This window comes from Pseudophryne corroboree, chromosome 2 (genome assembly GCF_028390025.1).
Source record: "Pseudophryne corroboree isolate aPseCor3 chromosome 2, aPseCor3.hap2, whole genome shotgun sequence".
NCBI classification, from domain to species: domain Eukaryota; kingdom Metazoa; phylum Chordata; class Amphibia; order Anura; family Myobatrachidae; genus Pseudophryne; species Pseudophryne corroboree.
In genome coordinates this window covers 227,764,729-227,785,731 of record NC_086445.1, presented here as the reverse complement: position 1 = coordinate 227,785,731, position 21,003 = coordinate 227,764,729, and positions in this window count along the sequence as shown.

Sequence of the window (21,003 nt, the reverse complement as noted above, 5' to 3'; positions counted from 1 at the left end):
TTGACTCTAGAACCCAGTAGACTAATGTCTCTTTGGGCATGTTTTATATGATGAAGTCCATGAGGGACGAAACGCGTTGGGTGCTACTCAACCTCTGAAGTTAAGCTACCTCTCCCCCTTTTTTTATCTTTTATCCTGTGTATTTTATACCTTATTTTTCGTGTTTTTATGTACTTTTTTATGAACTTTGGCATAAGTGTCTCTGATTTTTTTAGCTTTGCCTTTGCTTTTTTAAACAATATTATTTGACTAGGCTGCATCTAAAAATTGTTATTATCTTACATATTACCCCTTTTTAGTGCTTTGTCTTCTGAAATTAAATTTTATGTTTTTATAGCACCTGGTTTTTACACTATTAATTCGACACCTTTGGTCGCTTGCAAATACCTCATCCCCCTGCACCATTTTCTAACTTTTAGGCATATATACCAGTGCCTATATACGTTTTTGAGGTTCTTAAGCTGACGCCCTAATAGTCTGAAGGGAGTGTCCACCAGGTTATGTTCTGATAATTATTTCAGAACACATCTTTCCCAATACTGTCGTTTATACCTTAGATACTACATCTGTGGCGCTGCTAGCTTCTTTTGTACATATATATATATATATATATATATATATATATATATATATATATATATATATATATATGACAGCATCTTTTCTGCCAGTTTTGGCTGTAACTTTCTATCAGCAAACTCAGGAGAGCTCACTGAAAGCACCCAGCTCCTCTGGGCACTGTATCAAACTGAGGTCTGGAGGAGGGGCATAGAGGGAGGAGCCAGTGCACACCCAGGCCTAAAGACTTTCTTGAAGTGCCCATGTCTCCTGCGGAGCCCGTCTATCCCATGGTCCTTACGGAGTCCCCAGCATCCTCTAGGACGTTAGAGAAATATATATATCTCCTATATAATAACCCTGTGATTCTGTGCCTGGGTCTCTAACGCTGGGCGTGGCTAGGAGCTCTCATTGGGTTAGTGGCAGGTCTATCACACCCAGTCCACAGCTGATTGGCCGAGAAACGCCCTCCCACACAGGTTACATCCAATGGGAGGCTCTGCCCTTTGCCTGCTGTGTTTTCACAGAGCAGGATTAGCAATGGGACTGATGGAGCTGCAACTCCAGCCCCACACCCCAAAATAGTCCCACTGCATCTGCAGCATCATACCCTCCAACAATTTTCATAAACATTGATGCAAATTCGAAAAGGGGGCATGGTCACGGGTACAGCGGCGTGACCACGCCCCTTTTCCTACACTTTCAATGGAAGCTTGGAGAGTCAAAAATCGGTACAGACGTTAAAAAAAGGCACTGTACCTGCCAAAAAGGTGCAGCTGGAGGGTATGCCACTGCATCTGCAGCAAGTCTCTGCACTGTGGATAGGGGGAAAAAACAATCCTTTTACTGCAGCTGCTAGCTGCATTCGTTCGATGTGCAGCAATCAGGCAAAAACTCAGCACTTCTGCGCATGAATATGCAGCGCAATGCGCATGTGCGGCGTACTATTACAACGAACGATGTAGTTTTTCACAGGGTCTAGCGATGCTTTTCAGCACAGGCAGCCGCAGAGTGATTGACAGGAAGAGGGCGTTTCTGGGTGTCAACTGACCGTTTTCAGGGAGTGTTCGGAAAAACGCAGGCGTGGCTGGGCGAACGCAGGGCGTGTTTATGACGTCAAATCATGAACTGAATGGTCTGAAATGATCGCAAGCGCCGAGTAGGTCTGAAGCTACTCTGAAACTGCACAAAATATTTTTGTACCTGCTCTCCAATCCCTTCCTTCACACTTCTGCTAAGCTAAAATACACTCCCAGTGGGTGGCGGCATAGCGTTTGCATGCCTGCTAAAAACTGCTAGCGAGCGATCAACTCGGAATGACCACCAATGTCTTGCTGCCAGTCCACCTGCCCCCTCCGGCATCTACAATCCCCACTCCCTAGCCACACCGCAGGTGGAACAAAAGCTGCTGCGGCCACCGGCATAGATGTGTATGAAAGCGGCGCAGCGGAAGGCTTTCATAGGCCTCCCTGCGCCGCATACTCTCTGAGCCCCGGATCCTCCTCTGCGTGTGATGTCACAGAAGTGCCTCCCCACCACAGCCGCACCCAGATGCCCAGAGGCCCTGACTCCGCAACACAGCACCTGGGCTGCCAGCCTGGAAGCCCCGAGATGGTTAATGTAGCGGATAGAGAGGGTGATATCGCGGAGGGTAATGTATGGACGCTGAATCAATGTAAAAGGCGACAGTGCTGTGCAGTGCGTGTGCAGTCTGGGCCGGTGCTAGAGTGTTCGGCGCCCCCCTGCAAACTATAAATTTGTATCCTTGCATACTTTACAAACGCACAGCGCACATAATGACCCCTGTACCAGACACTTACACATGTAATGCCCCCTGTACCAGAGACGCTTACACATGTAATGCCCCCTGTACCAGAGACGCTTACACATGTAATGCCCCCTGAACCAGTGACGCTTACACATGTCACCCCCCCGTAGCAGTGATGCTTATACACGTAACGCCTTCTGTACCAGTGCCGCTTAGACACGTAACGCCCCCTGTACCAGTGACGCTTACACACGTAACGCTGCTTACACACGTAACGCCCCCTGTACCAGTGACGCTTACACACGTAACGCCCCCTGTACCAGTGAAGCTTACACACGTAATACCCCCTCTACCAGTACTGCCTACACACATAACGCCCTCTGTACCAGTGACGCTTACACACGTAACGCCCCTTGTACTAGTGACGCTTACACACGTAACGCCCCCTGTACCAGTGACGCTTACACACGTAACGCCCCCTATACTAGTGACGCTTACACACGTAACGCCCCCTGTACCAGTGACGCTTACACACGTAACGCCCCCTGTACCAGTGACGCTTACACACGTAACGCCCCCTGTAACAGTGACGATTACACATGTAACGCCCCCTGTACCAGTGACGCTTACACACGTAATGACCCCTCTACCAGTACCGCTTACACACATAACGCCCCCCTGTAGCAGTGCTGCTTACACACATAACGCCCCCTGTACCAGTGACGCTTACACACATTATGCAGAAGTCACACATACACACACACAACAGACACATATATATACAAACACACATATATACTGTACATACATTACACACATACACAGTCACACATATATACAGTATACACAGACACTGTATATACACACACACAGTCACTCTTTTTCCAGACACTTATCCAATGAAGTCTGGCTGGCCGAAGCTGTACCAGCTCATCCTCCTGCTGCAGCATGGTCCCGTGTAGCTCCGCCCCTTACTCCTATCTGGCTCCGCCCACTTTGGCTCCCTCCCGGCCACTGAATGTCACACAGGGGAGGGGGGGGGGGGGAGGTTTTGTGCTGACGGCGCCGAGGGGGAGAGGAGGCTTTGTGCTGCCGGCACCGAGGGGGAGAAAAGGTTTTGTGCTTCCGGCGCCGCTGCATGTGTGACAGCAGCCGGCAGCAGCAGGAATAGCAGCAGAAGCTCAGCACAGGGATGCAGAGCAGGGAGAATGTCTCTCCTTCCTGGTGCCTCCCTGCACTGCATCCCTTTGCTGAGCGGCTAGCGCCGAACCTGTGTGCAGTGTCACTGACACTGCACAGTACTCTCACTTTTTACATTGATTCAGCCAGTCACTCAGTTCTGCCAGCCAGTCTCCATTGTTAGCACCAGTGTCCTAACGCGCCATATTACAGGGAAGTAAATACACTAAATAAACTACAGCTCCCAGCAGCCCTTAGTGCCGAAGCATTCCGGCCCTTAGGGCTGCTGGGAGCTGTAGTTTATTGAGTGCATCTTCTTCCCTGTAATGCGGCGCGTTGGGACACCGGCGCTAACAATAGTGACTTACTGCTGTGCGAGTCTCCGGGAGAACCACTGCCAAAGGGAGGACAGCAGCTTAGCTGCTGACAGGAGGAGAAGCAGGATAAGCATTACTCACCCCTCCCCCACTCACAGTACCACCGGGCCCCATCCGTGGCACCCCCACACACACCCTCCAGCACCAGCGGTAGCTCCGGGCCCCCTCCCCCACCTGCAGCAACCCCACACCTGCCCCTCCGGCCACACCACCGCATCCGCCCCTCCCCCACCCGTGACACCCCCGCAACTGCTCCACCCCCACCCGCAGTGGCTCTGGACCACCACCCGTGGCACACACGCACCCTCCCCCACCTGTGGCACCACCGCACCAGCCCCTCCCCCACCTGCGGCACCACCGCAACCGCCCCTCCCGCGGTACCCCAGGGTCCCATCCGCATCTTCCCCGCACCCGCCACTCCCCCAACCAAAGCACCTACTAGGTGATTCATCAGGCTCTGCGTGCACTGTTCACACCGTTGCAAGGGGCTTCGACCCCTTAACCATTGCACGCCCTTTGTCCATGCAATATTTAACTACTCACACAATTATGATTGGATGTAATACTCCATATAATAAAAATACTGCACGCCACAAGGGTGTGCAAGGGTTAAGGGGGCATAGCCCCTTACGACGGTGTGAAGAGCGCCCGTAGGGCGCGATGAATCACCTAATATATATATAAAAACAAAAGTATAAAAGTATTACAATACAATAATGTGAATTACTGGCTTATTTTATTTAGGGGATTCAAAAGAGAATTTATATCACCTGAAACAGATGATTGATCTCCGTGCACAGAATTATGAGTGTATACAGTCCTCCCGGCCGCTGGTGACTAATCCTTTCGGTGCGGTCATATCCAGAGGGACAAACAAATGAAATGTCTGGCTTTGACTCGTGACAAAGTTGCGGTTACTCACCGGCGTCTCCCGTTACCATGCCGCTCTCACTCAGCACAGTGCAGCGGGCATTTGGAGCGGTGAGCTCACTCGTCTCCCCAGTCTCGACTGCAAGCTGGCTGCTCCCGTCATTACGCTGCTCCCACTTGAACACCGTACCAGGTGTATAATACAGTGGTCCCGTTCTGCTCCTTTATGAAGGGGATTCAATAAAAGCCGGCTAGTATAATATACAACCTGGGACAATCTATTTTACCAGCCGGTAATTCACATTATTGTATTATAATACTTTTATTTTTATATATATGTATAATGCATTATAATTATTAAATCTAATAATATTTAAATACCAGCACTTTTTTTATCTTCATTTGTGGAGATTTTGCTTTGAGTTTTGTTCCAAAGTGAGGAGAGTATACCCAGTAAGAAAGCAGCAGGTATTTAAATCATCAGCTGGCGCTGGGTCAAACATATTTTTACTCTGTGAAACTCCAAGGTAGCTGATTATCCTGAGAGGTATCAAAGTAAGATAGGAAACAGACACTGCAGAAAGCTGTAGTTACTGCAAACTGAAATGGTTCTGGAGAATTCAGAAAACAGTGAAGTCTGTGTAGAGCTGCAAAACTGGAAACTGATATGCTGTAACTTGATTAACAGAAGAAAAGCTAAATGGAACTCTGAAGACTGTGGTTGGAAGGTTTTACAGGCAGGGAATCCAGAAATGCAAGAAACTGGAAAACTGAGAACTCTAGTCTTCTATACTCTGGAGCCAGGAAAAGCAATGAGGCTTGCTGCAAACAGGAACCTAAGATGTGACTTATTGCTCTGACCCTGAACTAACGGACAGAGATGCTTACATAGGAGTGGCAGCTCTCTCATTGGTTGTGACAGCGGAGGCAGTGAGCACTCTGACTAAAGGGAATGTGATCAGTTGACATAATCCAACATGGCAACGTCCGTGCATCTTTTCACAAAACAAAGAGAAGCAGAAATCCTGATCTGCAAGACAGGTGGCAACAGTAAGTCACATGGCAACTTACTAAGAACATGAGTGTAGAAAGTCAGGATTGTGACAATACCCCCTCTTCAGGATGGACACTGGACACCACAATAGTTCTGAGAAAACTTGAGGTAAAGTCTACAGACAAGAGTAATTAAAGAAATGGAATCAAAATTAACTGTCAAAGTCGAAAAATATTGTAATGCATATACCCTGTACTAACCCCATGCACATGCCCGCTGAGCGTGCACTCAGTCCGCCGTGCGTGCACATATCCGCAATTTGCGTAGGATCGCTCTGCGATCATGCGCGTGGTATGGGTATTCACGGCGGAGTTTGTGAGCGCGTAGAGGGTTATTAGAACATTACATATTTAACCCAAATAGTGTACATTTTAGATATAACTCCCTTGCACCACATCAGCGAGTATCAATAGTTTAAACAGATCCAGGACTAAGGGATTCGCCTTTGCATGATAGGAAGGGTCAGATAAAGGTTGGAAGGTGATGTCTAGTATCCAGCTGTAGGGCATTTTAAGGGTAACATTCCGGTGTTGGTTAGAGAAAGATCGCATGTTCCAGCGTATAGTTATGTGCAAAAGTAGAATATAGATATTAACTGTATTTACTGTATATTATGTATGCGGCGGGAATCCAGAGGATACCACCCACAAGAGCAGTTGGGAAAAGACATCACCCATCTTTTCAAATCAACCTATGACCTCTCCTGTAATGTAAGGACACATCTCTGTGTCCAATGGACAATGAGATTACAGTGACCATTGTATTGTGTATGTAAGTTGTGTATAAAAAGCCCATTGTTGCCTGGCCAGTCAGAAGACTCTGAACGCTTTCTACCTGACAAGCGGAGGACCGGCCGGGTTGCGCTTGCGAACATTCTCACGTATGTACATTGACTGTAGCCATTACTCTGTTTTAGATTTATCTTGTTAGCCTGTAGTGTATGATTTGTACTGTTTTACTTTTGAAATAATCCACAGTGGCCTTAGAACCCTGTGGTTTCAACTACAAATCGGTGTTGTGTCCTCACTTTCCTGCAAGGGTTTAAAAGCATATTTAACTGTATAAGGTTTATAAGCATTGATAAGGTGTACGCACTGCGGGTACTTTATACCGTCAGCGCTACTTAAGGTTTAAGGTATAACATCGTTGCAGTACTTTGCTGCTAAGGGTTTAAAGTGTAATCATATCATTACATTGTATCACTAACAAGGTTTAAAGGTTATCAATTGTGTGTGCGTGCGCTGTGCGTACTCTGTACACTCAGCGCGGCGTGTGGACGCCAAGTACGTACTACGTACAGGACTCTGTACGCAAATAGCGTACAAAGTGCGTAGCACGTGTATTCAGTCTATCGGCCATAGCGGCTCCACGGTAAAAGTGTATCTAGAGGTATAGCTTTATGGTTTAAGATAATATCGACATTATCAATTGGGGGCATCGTCCGGTTTTTCCTCATACCCACAGCCTAGCAGGTTTACGCAGACTTTATCTATCAGCAAAGGGCGGAAAGGTATCCCCCGGAAGCCTTCTCTTGGTTGGTGGATACACTAGTGCTGATTAGATAAGCGTCTGCACTGCATGGTTTGTAGGGATGCTGGAGGGATCCGTAAGGTAAGAACGCAAAGCTATTCTTAAAGTCTGTAAATTTCTGTCTGGCGCCAAATGCGCACACAACACACACATATATCTGTATTTTGTACTTTGCATATCTGCTCGCATTATTGCCATAAGAATTGATTATTAGATTCATTTTGACCTGGACTGAAAAATGCTATTTAGTTAAAATATAGAGCTAATATTTAAGGAAGTAAGTGTAAGACGCACACGCAGCCTGGCCTAGTTGTAAAGGTTTATACAGAAGAAACTGTGTTGTGTTAAGTGAGCGATTATAGTTAAATATCGCTTACATTTATAGAAGTGTGGGATTTGTAGTACTGCGGACGTATGGCCATTGTACACGTGTCTCGGACAAAGTACGGTACTGAGTACGCAACGTAAAGGCATATACACTTGGCGTGTTTACGCAACGTGCGTAAAGGTATGACCGCTAAGTACAAATCACACAATAGCATTGTTTAGTTTAGGCGCGAGACGGTAGCCACGCGATAATAGCACAAATTGCTCGGTTTTCAAAAATTTAGTTTAAATAAAACCTTTTTACTGTATTACCTCTGGGGAAAGCTATCAGTTAACAGGAAAGGATATTTTTCTGATCAGAAAACTATAGAATGTTAGTGTGGGCTGAATAAGGTGTGAATGTATTGAACCCCGCTTGGTGAACTTGGTGATCTTGGTGAAACTTAGTGAAGCACGGTCTAGGTGAAAACGTGGTCAGCACGGTCTAGGTCAGAGGTTCTCAAACTCGGTCCTCGGGGGCCCACACAGTGCATGTTTTGCAGGTAACCCAGCAGGTGCACAGGTGTATTAATTACTCACTGACACATTTTAAAAGGTCCACAGGAGACCTGCAAAACATGCACTGTGTGGGCCCCCGAGGACCGAGTTTGAGAACCTCTGGTCTAGGTGAATACGTGCAACGGAGTGTGATAAAGTTTTCGTGGTATTACACTCCGGCTGATTTGGAGCACAGTGTGGAGACTCCAGTGATCCTACCACTTATAGATTGCAAGTGTCTATGGGCAGTACGATTGGACCGCACGGTTGTTTGGGCAATACGCGGCGCAACGTGATACAAAGTTTTGCATATTTGTGCGTAAATCTCGTCATCATAAGCGTTGTGTGAAGCACATGCAAGTGTGATTTGTGTAAAATAAAGTTTAGGGAGTTTTCACTGGTCCCTCCAGAGGCAGATATTCACTGGGTACCTAAAGGCCCAGGGGATATAGGCCGAAGTAGGGCCTGCAACGGCTACACGTGTCTGCTAAAAAAAGGCGGATCAGTGATACTCGGAGCAGAAGAAGTTAGTGGAAGAACTTTGAGGACTTCCACCGGTAGACTACTGTGTTTGGTGCATTTTAGGAAGTTTTCCTGTGTTAAAAAGGTCCACAATGGAAGCCAAGTGCACAACACAGGGACGTTCCGCAGTCAGGGTTCAGACAGCAGAGTTCAGACCCAGGGGGTCAGCTCGGTTAGTAATGTGGGGGAAGTATGGTCCCCACACTGAGACCTTTTGTGATGAATGGACACGAATGACTGTGGGGGATAAAGCACCATTTCCTGGGATAGGTAGTTTTGACTCAGAGGTATTGCATAAGCTAAGGCTTAGGATCTGTCTGATAAAATCTCAAAAGCAAAGGGTCAGACACACAACATGTTTAAATTTATGGCAGCAAGAGGGCGATATGCAGAGGGAACTAGCTCACACAGCTGGTTCCAAACCTAGCAGGAAACTGATGGCAACCGCACCACCACCACCGTATATTACAGGGGAGAAAGTGGCTACAGGCAATGGCATACTGATATATGCTAAGAGTAAAATTGATAAATGTAGTAATGATGATAAGAGTGAACTTAATAAATATATTAATGCTAACCCGTGCAAGTTGTATCCCATCTTAAACTTCCCTCAGGAATACGAGCAAGAAGATGAACCCAGCACGATATCAGCACTTTCTCTAGCAGCCACCATACAGGACACCCAGGTAGGCACGGCCCAACCGGTAAGAGCAGTAGTAAAGCCCCCTAGCAGAGGGATAAGTGAGGTCGTGTCCACAGGTAAGTACGGTACTGTACATTATGCAGAGACAAGAGCACCTCAGATTGTAGAGTCAACACAAAATTATGTAATTGAACTAAATCCCGTCAGGGTGATCGCAGTCCCCAATGGGAGGACTGACGCTCAGGGAATCACTCCCGTCAGGAACATTGCTATGCATTGTCCTTGGTCCCGAGCAGAATTGAGGACAATTATGTCGGAATTTCCCGATCCCAGAAAGGATCTAGTCGAATGCCAGAGGTTTATTAAAGAATTAGGTAATGCCACCGAACCCACAAACAAAGATTGGCGAACAGTGCTACGAGTATGTTTACCTTCCAATATTGACCCCGCGAAATTCATTACTGATTGTAAATTAGACGCAGAAGTATCTCTCACTGAGGAGTACACTCAGGAGAATGTACGACAAATCAATCTGCAATTAGGAGTATATTTCCCTACTGTTGTCAAATGGAACAAAATCTTTTCCATAAGACAAAAAGAAGGTGAAACGGCATCTGAATATTTCCACCGAGCACTGCAGGAAATGTCTAGATACACTGGGATCGAGGACATTAAGGACAATATACATCACAGGGAGGTAGCTGTGTCAGTATTAATGGACGGGTTAAAAGACACACTAAGAACCAGGGTACAAACCTCTCTACCTAACTGGAGAGGTATCTCGGTGGCTGCATTAAGAGAGTCCGCTATCGAGCACGACCGTAATATCCAGAGAACCAGGGAGGCACAGGGAGAGCGGTTGATGGTGATGAGCATCCAATCACTGGAAGAAGCATCAACTCGACCAAAACCACAGGCCCCTGGCACATGGAGGTAGCCAAGAGTTTGTTATCTGTGTAAAAGGGAAGGGCATTATGCCAGCAATTGTAACAGCACACATAAATTCAGACCCCCTAGACAAGAACACGAGCAAAGTTATGATACACGTAATTGGGATCAGGGATCTCATAGGAAAAATTTGGGCCACACCTGTAGTCTGCAGCCAGTGAAGTTGATTGCAAGCTTTGGTAGTGAACCTGAGGTCACAGTTGATGTAGCTGGTAGATCATTCCTTGTAGATACAGGGGCGGCCAGGTAAACTTTGTGATTTATCTTTAAAGTTTCCTCTTCATCTCTGACGTTCACCGACAGATTTACAGCTCAAACGTCACATATCTACTCGGTCTTTTCAGAGGTCTGCCCAACCCCAGTATATCTCACCAGCATCACTGTGCCTTGCCATGGACAAAGGGTGGTGAGTGGAAATACTGGTGAAGGGAGACTGTGCATAGATACCGATAGACATGATGGTGTGACAGCCTGATGGTGAACGCAAATCTGACAAATTTTTCTTTTGTTATTCTCTCTCTCTCTTTTTCATCTTCCACGGATGGTTTACTTCACACAACAGTGAAACACATTGTAATGCAAGATTTATGTTCCCTACAGGAAGGACGCTGACTCGGAGAGAACATCGTATCACTGGAGTGTCTGTTCCGGGAAGGTTGAGAGGCAGGAATGTTGTCATGGCACCTGAGCACGGAGAACTACAAGACCAGAGGCGGTTGTCGCACCAAATTTATTTTTCCTTTTTATTATTTTCTCCATCTCCCATTACCCTCCTTTTCCCCCCCTTGCTCCCTTTTCTCTCCCCTTAACAAGATGGACTTACCCCAAGAGACTGCATTCCGGGTTTTCCTGTTGACCCTGTTGTTGACCAGAGCAGTCTGTTTCGTTGAGAGTACCAGAGAGGTCGAGAAAGGATCTGGAATGGGTTCTGATGGCAAGGACGAATTTGTAGAATTCCAAGAGCAACACATCCACCGAGCAAAGGCGAGTATCAGAAAACGATCTGGTAGTCAAGAAACTAGGAGGCACTGTGAAGGGTTATTGGCTGAGGAAAATTGTATTTGTAGAAATTGTGAAAACATAGTTGAGGACGGGTGCATCCAGAGATGTCAGTCCAGCCTTAATATCAACATGGACCGTCATCCATTGAGTGATTATAACTCATTAGTGGGTAAGGTTTTAAACCAAACAGAATGCTGGGTGTGCTCACAAGTACCTCAAGGTCAGAGCAAGTCAGGACTAGTACCGTATCCTTTAACAATAGATGAGGTACTTGAATTACGGGGTGGGAGACCGGTGGACAAGAAATTTAATATTTCTAGGCCCCCTAGTTTGAAGCTCCACCAATACCATGTAGATAGGTCCTTAGTATGTTTCAACATTTCCAATTCCCAAAGGCCGGGAAATTGGGAAGTGACATGGAATAACCAAACCATGGCATTTTCACACAGAGCTGACAGAATGCCCGTAGACTCTGAACTTATACGCCAAATAGCCGACGGTGGAAGGTATTTTCAGTATAGGTATACTCTAGGAAGTAGGACCATGCGGGTTGGAGAAGTATCACCAGGGTACTGTGCGCATATCATACAGCCTGATACGTGTACTGAACAGATGAGAGAGTTAGGGATAGGATTTTTCACTTGGAAGGTTTGCAATATCGTAATGTCATATTCTGTCCCATATGTTCTCCCCGATGATGCATATTTCATATGCGGGAGGAAGGCGTATAAGTGGCTTGCCCCAAACTCAGAGGGATTGTGTTACATTGGAAGAGTATTGCCAGAAGTAATGACCATAACCCATGATTAGATGAAAGACGTTCACCGCAATGCTCAAGCTCCTTACACTCACACTCACTATGAACACATCGTTAAGAGACACCTTATAGATAGGACAGAGCACGCAGCCTCTGATTTAATCCACGAATCCATCAGAATTCAATTCCTACTCGCGTTAGACATCACCCGTACCGCCAGAGGAATTATAAATTATAGGTATATCCACGCGCTAGCGAATCTGATAGATAATATCACCGAGATGTATGATGACACCTTCAGGTATACAGGGAAGGAGTTGCAAGCTTACAAAACGGAACTGATCCAGCACAGGATGGTCCTCAATTATATCACAGCGGTGACAGGCGGGTACTGTGTCACTTTGGCAACCCAGTATGGTGTGAAGTGCTGCACGTATATCACAAACAACACTGATGACCCAACCGAGGTCATAGATCAAAAGATGGACGATATCTTGCAATTGAAGTGGGAGTTCCGGAGGAGACACAACCTTACCCTAACTGCTGTGAGTAATGAACTGACCGGCTGGGTCTCATGGTTGAACCCACTAAATTGGTTCTCAGGTTTAGGAGAATGGGCTCAAAATGTTATCGTGAGTGTAGGAAAGTTTCTCCTTTGTATCCAGGGAGTTGTCATAATGATTGGCTTGATATTTAGGTGTGTTCGAATTCTAACGCGGTGCAAGCACGGTACCAAAGTGATGAGTTTGAGGAGCGGGGGCAATGTTACAGCAACTGATTTAATTTATGACCCATCAATAGAGACAATGTTGTGATAAGACATGATTCCACGGTCCATTTCTTTCACCCGTTTCTCCTTTGTTTTCCCTCAGCAAAAATACACCCATCCGGAGAAGACTTCAATCAACACCCAAGAATGATTACGCAAATGTTATGTGAATGTATTTTCGATATGTTTCTTATCTTCATCTCTACAACCTTCAGGTAGTGACACACATAGTCGACAGGTGATATCCACATATACTAGCACTCACATGTGTTCCCCCTCCATGTATCATCAACTAAATGTGCACCCCATTTGTTGGAACAAGAAGCCGAAAAGAGCTCGGTAGTGTTTGTTGGCCCACTTACAGACCCTTAATACGGGATGAGAAGGATTTAATGTATACTTCGCAATACCTCGAAGCTTATCTAGAATACGGCACGATGATACATGCCCCTCAGACACGGATTTCATACATACATGCTTTTACTATCCCACTAGGTCATACATTTCCCGCCTACACCTCTCCTCCTACCATCCACTCATCTATGGATAATGTATTGTATATTTTTATCCAATCATCTGTAGATATTGTATTGTATATTTTTCTGTTTAATGTTTAGATAGTGGCAGTTATTGTTGACTGCAAAAGGGTGGACTGTCAAAGTCGAAAAATATTGTAATGCATATACCCTGTACTAACCCCATGCACATGCCCGCTGCGCGTGCACTCAGTCCGCCGTGCGTGCACATATCCGCAATTTGCGTAGGATCGCTCCTGCGATCATGCGCGTGGTATGGGTATTTATGGCGGAGTTTGTGAGCGCGTAGAGGGTTATTAGAACATTACATATTTAACCCAAATAGTGTACATTTTAGATATAACTCCCTTGCACCACATCAGCGAGTATCAACAGTTTAAACAGATCCAGGACTAAGGGATTCGCCTTTGCATGATAGGAAGGGTCAGATAAAGGTTGGAAGGTGATGTCTAGTATCCAGCTGTAGGGCATTTTAAGGGTAACATTCCGGTGTTGGTTAGAGAAAGATCGCATGTTCCAGCGTATAGTTATGTGCAAAAGTAGAATATAGATATTAACTGTATTTACTGTATATTATGTATGCGGCGGGAATCCAGAGGATACCACCCACAAGAGCAGTTGGGGAAAGACATCGCCCATCTTTTCAAATCAACCTATGACCTCTCCTGTAATGTAAGGACACATCTCTGTGTCCAATGGACAATGAGATTACAGTGACCATTGTATTGTGTATGTAAGTTGTGTATAAAAAGCCCATTGTTGCCTGGCCGGTCAGAAGACTCTGAACGCTTTCTACCTGACAAGCGGAGGACCGGCCGGGTTGCGCTTGCGAACATTCTCAAGTATGTACATTGACTGTAGCCATTACTCTGTTTTAGATTTATCTTGTTAGCCTGTAGTGTATGATTTGTACTGTTTTACCTTTTGAAATAATCCACGGTGGCCTTAGAACCCTGTGGTTTCAACTACAAATCGGTGTTGTGTCCTCACTTTCCTGCAAGGGTTTAAAAGCATATTTAACTGTATAAGGTTTATAAGCATTGATAAGGTGTACGCACTGCAGGTACTTTATACCGTCAGCGCTACTTAAGGTTTAAGGTATAACATCGTTGCAGTACTTTGCTGCTAAGGGTTTAAAGTGTAATCAAATCCTTACATTGTATCACTAACAAGGTTTAAAGGTTATCAATTGTGTGTGCGTGCGCTGTGCGTACTCTGTACACTCAGCGCGGCGTGTGGACGCCAAGTACGTACCACGTACGGGACTCTGTACGCAAATAGCGTACAAAGTGCGTAGCACATGTATTCAGTCTAACGGTCATAGCGGCTCCACGGTAAAAGTGTATCTAGAGGTATAGCTTTATGGTTTAAGATAATATCGACATTATCATAACTAATGATCACACTCAATCTGGAGTCTTTAGAAAACTTTACAATCATCATCTCCAGTAGTCAGAACAAGTGGACCATTGAAAATCACCATAAACAGAATTTTTTGTATCTAGGACATCTATTGGGATGACATTAGAGTCTTTAGGAACTGAGGTACGAGAACCCCAGGTACTTGAGGCAATAGGTTTTTAATAGGTATGACATGCCTGAATAATCTTTTTCTGAGGACCTGACGCTCTTATTGGTAATTCTGGAACCTCCTCCGGGGAAAATACATGGCTAGGAAGGATAGAACCCCCATAACGTAATTTGAGTCATCAATGAACTCACTATCGGAATCAGAATCTAAGTCCAAAATGAGCAGTGGATTATTTTCTTTGGGGATAACATAGTCTATGTCCGCCAGCACATGCATGGGACCAGAACATCCAGAGGGACCAGAGGAAGAACTGAAGGAACCATAGCCAACTCTTAAGTTGATAGACTGTGGTCTGTTGGACTGTTTTGAGATATTTTTACTCTTGAGTGTTTGGCAGTTTCTCCAATAAAGCTTGATTTTGTTCAGAAAGTGAAGGAATGGAGGACTGTATCATGGATGGATTCTTGGTGGAGAAGGAAGCAAACTCAGATGAATCCAAATGGGCCGACTAAGGACCAAATCTTTTGATTACAGCATCACTGAAGGACTGTAAATCTTGGAGCATTGGAACCTTGGATTCAATAAATGGACTAGCCCATTCTAAGGCTGGGTATACACTTGACGATATGCACCCGATATATCATCTGAACCGGTGGATCGGAAGATAAATCATTCACATCGTCCAGTGTGTACACACTATATCATTAACGATGCGTGCTCCTGCGGGTTGTTAACGAAGTCCAATATCTTTAGTTCCAGCCTTGAAATCTAAAGATATTGGACAAGACTGCATGCACCTGGATGTGGGTGGATGCCGTCACTGATGATATCGGTGATGATATCATTCAGTGTGTATGTCCGATATCTTTTGCCTTGATGATGTTGCATCTTATGCACATCATCAAGTGTGTACCCAGCCTAAGGCTTCCCCACTGAAAGCCAGAAGAAGATACTGTATCTGACAATACTGGCAGGAGTAATAACAAATGATGAATCTGACTCCATCACAATGAAGGATCGATCAACCACTACATGGTACTGAGCTAGTTCTCCATCGAAGTTGATAGAAGATTAAGAATTTGACGTGCTCACAGAGGAAGAGTCAAGTGACAAATACACAGGAGCAGAAGAAAATTCAGCCTGGGTCACTCCTGACCAGAAAAGACATTGAGTAGGGCTCAGGGGAACTGATGCAGCTGACACATCTTCAGACAAAGATCTTTGCGCTAGCTTGAAACTGCTCCTCTTACTGTTAAGGTGTGGATTATTTTTAATCTTGGGTAATATGGCAAAGACATCTTGATGCCAGTGAGTAGCACTTGAATTGTCCTCAGATCAAGGGGATGAAATTCTTCCAAAAACTAATTGGTGTAACTTGTTGGGAGAAGCAGAACTATGAACTTTTTCTGGAAAGATAACTTTTGAAAAGTCCAATTTTAAAAGTCTTTGGAGCCTCAGATGGGGACTTGGAGGTTGGCACATGTGAAGGACATACAGAAGTAGAGGTACAGTTAGGAAAGAGGATGTCATCTCTAAAAATGATTGGCAGAAGTTCCAAACTGGGACCAGCGGGCAGTTGGAGCCCCATTCTGGGCCAGAATGCTTGAAGCCCCCACTTTGGCTGAGGCAGTGGAAACCACCTCTGGAGATGAGACACCTGTGTCTCCTGCTAAGCCTGTGGACTCCGGAACACTCTGTTAATGAAACTGACTCAAACCGCCCTTCTGGAGCAATAAACTGAAGTCCTTTACTTGGACAAGCAGGTGGAATTCCTTTACTGGAACAAATGGATGGAATCGAATTGAACTCAGAGGAACTTGGGGACAAAGCTGGGAGAGCAGTATTCAGTCTGGAAAACTCATTCTGTAGCACCACTTGAACCCGTGAAAACAGATGCCCATTCTTGGGCTAAAAGTTCATATGACCCTCCTAGGCAAGAAGAATCGGACACATGTTCTGGGGTTGGAACATCAAATACCCTCCTGGGGTCAAAACATCGGAAACACCATCTTAAGTCAGAACACTGGATACTTCTCCTGAGGCTGGCAAATCAGATGCCCTCCTGGGGCTGCAGGATCAGACACCACTCTGGTTATGAGAGACTTGAACATTCTTTTTTAGTTCCCAAACTTGGGATAGGGTATTCTTGTCACAAAACCCCAATCCCACATTTAAGTTTAATTTTGGGCAACATTTTTGACACCCCTATCTATTAAAGTGGAAACTGAAGCTGTAGATGACACACAAGATGTCTCGTAGACATAAACACTGAGACGCTGAGACTTGCCACCTTTTCTTGTCTTGCAAAGGGAATAGTCTTTAATGAAGTGTACTAGTAGTGCACAGTAGTAGTGCCACTTACACACATAATGCCCACAGTAGTATTGCTGCTTATACACATAATGCCCAGAATAGTAGTGCCACTTACATACATAATGCCCAGAATAGTAGTGTCGCTTACATACATGCCTACAGTAGTAGTGCCCCTTACACACATAATGTCCACAGTAGTAGTGCCGTTTACACATATATAGCCCACAGTAGTAGTGCCAGTTACACACATAATGCCCACAATAGTAGTGTCCTCTACACACATAATGCCCTAGTAGCAGTGCCCCTTACATACATAATGCCCACAGTAGTAGTGCACCTCACACATAATGCCCACAGTAGTAGTGCCCCTTACATACATAATGCCCATAATAGTAGTGCCACTTACACAAATAATGCCCATAATAGTAGTGCTGCTTATACACATAATGCACAGAATAGTAGTGCTGCTTACATACATAATGCCCACAGTAGTACATAATGCCCACAGTAGTAGTGCCCCTTACATACATAATGCCCATAATAGTAGTGCCACTTACACAAATAATGCCCATAATAGTAGTGCTGCTTATACACATAATGCACAGAATAGTAGTGCTGCTTACATACATAATGCCCATAATAGTAGTGCCACTTACACAAATAATGCCCATAATAGTAGTGCTGCTTATACACATAATGCACAGAATAGTAGTGCTGCTTACATACATAATGCCCAGAATAGTAGTGCCGCTTACATACATAATGCCCACAGTAGTGCCCCTTACACACATAATGCCCACAGTAGTAGTGCCGTTTACACATATAATGCCCACAGTAGTCGTGCCACTTACACACATAATGCCCACAATAGTAGTGTCCTTTACACACATAATGCTCCTAGTAGCAGTGCCCCTTACATACATAATGTCCACAGTAGTAGTGCACCTCACACATAATGCCCACAGTAGTAGTGCCCCTTAAATACATAATGCCCATAATAGTAGTGCCACTTACACAAATAATGCCCATAATAGTAGTGCCCCTTACACACATAATTGCAGCATAGAAATAAACAGTACAATATAATATTGTTGCAAACTCAATCTGTGATGGGTACCATAAGTGTTAGTGTGCATTCAATATAGCAGCATAACTGTATACAATGGTGGTCATTCCGAGTTGTTCGCTCGCAAGCTGCTTTTAGCAGCTTTGCACACGCTAAGCTGCCGCCTACTGGGAGTGAATCTTAGCATAGTAAAATTGCGAACGAAAGATTAGCAGAATTGCGAATAGACACTTCTTAGCAGTTTCTGAGTAGCTCCAGACTTACTCGGCAACTGCGTTCTGTTCAGTCAGTTTCGTTCCTGGTTTGACGTCACAAACACACCCAGCGTTCACCCAGACACTCCCCCGTTTCTTCAGACACTCCCGCGTTTTTCCCAGAAACGGCAGCGTTTTTTCACACACACCCATAAAACGGCCAGTTTCCGCCCAGAAACACCCACTTCCTGTCAATCACACTACGATCAGCAGAACGAAGAAAAAACCTCGTAATGCCGTGAGTAAAATACCTAACTGCATAGCAAATTTACTTGGCGCAGTCGCAGTGCATGACTGCGCCAAGTAAATTTGCTATGCAGTTTGCTATGCGCAAACTATGCAATTTGCTATGCGCAATTAGCGGAAAATCGCTGCGATGCGAAGAAAATTACCGATCGAACAACTCGGAATGAGGGCCAATGTCTCTCAAACAAAATATTCCTTGAATGCCCTGAATGCACTTTGAATACTCTGAATGCACTTGGTATAGCAATCTAATATTTAGGTGTGTGACACTGTCCTCAACTACCAAAAATAGTTCTCACTGGTAGTGTTGCAAGTATGGTGGTATGGGGCGGTATGGCGTACTACTAAGAAATTAGTAGCTGGTACACCATACCACCATATCGCTGGCAGACCTGTTTGTTCTGTTTTCATGTGTGACATGAAAATGGAACAAACTGCAGGGCACAGGAAGAGAGGGAGGCAGAGCACAGACACTGGACAGTCACACAATAAAGTTAATTTTGTCTAGATGCAGCAAGTGTGACATCATGACATTGCGCCACACTGGACACTGCAGAGGAGCCATCTGAGCTGCGCGGGAAGATGAAGCCGCATCCTCATGCAGCATTAGGTATGTGTAGAATAGGTAAGGGAGACATAGTTAAAGGCTTGGGGGCTAGAGACAGGATGATAAGGTCAGGCTGATGAGACACAGAGGGGGAGGCTGATGAGAAACAGTGTGTGGGGGCTCATGAGAGATAGCAAGGGAGGCAGATGAGAGACACCTGGGGAGGCAGTGAGAGTCATAAGTAGAGGCTAATGAGACACAGAGGGGGAGGCTGATGAGATATAGGGGGTAATTCAGATCTGAACTGTACATGCACCGCTATGTGCCGCCGCCTCGCACAACAGCGACAGGCATCGGCGTCTAGCGATGGGATAGTGCGAAAAATCCGCATGCACGTCCATTCACAAGAAGATTGACAGGAAGAGGCCGTTTGTGGGTGGCAACTGACCATTTTCCAGGAGTGTCTGGAAAAATGCAGAAGGGCTCAGGCGTTTTGAGGGAGTGCGTTTGACTTTCAGCTTTTGCCCTGATCAGCCGGATTACATTGCAGCGGCTGAGTAAGTCCTGGGCTGCGCAGACTGTACAAACTGATTTTTGTGCAGCTCTGCTAACGAAGCGATCGCACACTTGCACAGAACTATTCCCCTCCCCCGTAGACGGCGACTATCTGATCACGGGGCAGCAAAAAACGCATCCCAGCTATTAGATCTGAATTACCCCCAAAGAGAGGGAGGCTAATGAGAGACAGTGGGGAGAGGCTGATGAGAGATAGCAAAGGAGGCTGATGAGAGTGGGAAGATGATGAGAGACAGAGGGGGACGCACACACAGAGGGACACAGAGAGGCTGCGAGACACAGACGAGATGTTATGCACACCAGTGCCTGCAGGAATGTACTGGTGTTTGAACTGTTATACACACCAGTGCCTGCAGGAATGTACTGGTGTCTGAACAGAGAGGGATGCAAAACAAATGAACTCACAGACAGACTGGGAAATATGACATAACGTACACAGAAGGTGATAGGGTAACAAAACCAACACAGAGTGAACAGAGAAGCCCAGAGGCTAAGAAACTGGGTGTCTCCCTAGTATTAGAAATGCTCAGATGGAAAAAGCAAGATGTTGTGTTTTAATACGTAGAGAACCCGAAATGCTGTTGCTAAGGGCAACAGCAAAACCCTAAAGGGTTACCAACGGGTGTGGCAGTAAACTCCTTGATCAGAGATGGAATAATAGACACAAGGAGAGTCTCCACAATCCTAATTCTCACTTGCAGGGCCCAGGTTCAGCTTACTGCCACTAAACTGACACATGGACGCCCTGCACAGTGAGAGAGGATTATGCAGGCAGGTCATAAAGTACAGCCACAAACCTGCTGGGTTCACAGAATAGCAAAAGAACCTCAGCAGGCTAAACGACTGACTCCAGTCTTACTGCTAGGTCTGGATTGGCAGAGTGTAGTACCAAATGCCCAGGCCTATTTGCAGTAAGCAACAACAAAATACAAAGCTACACAGTACTGGCTAACTTTCAGGAACTGACTAACCAACAAAGATTCAGCAGCATCTGCTTAACCTGAGAAGAGGCCTTATAAAGCAGGTGCTGTCCACGCCCCCCTCAGACCTCACAGACTGTGAGCACAAAAACCAGCACCGGATCCCATGCCTG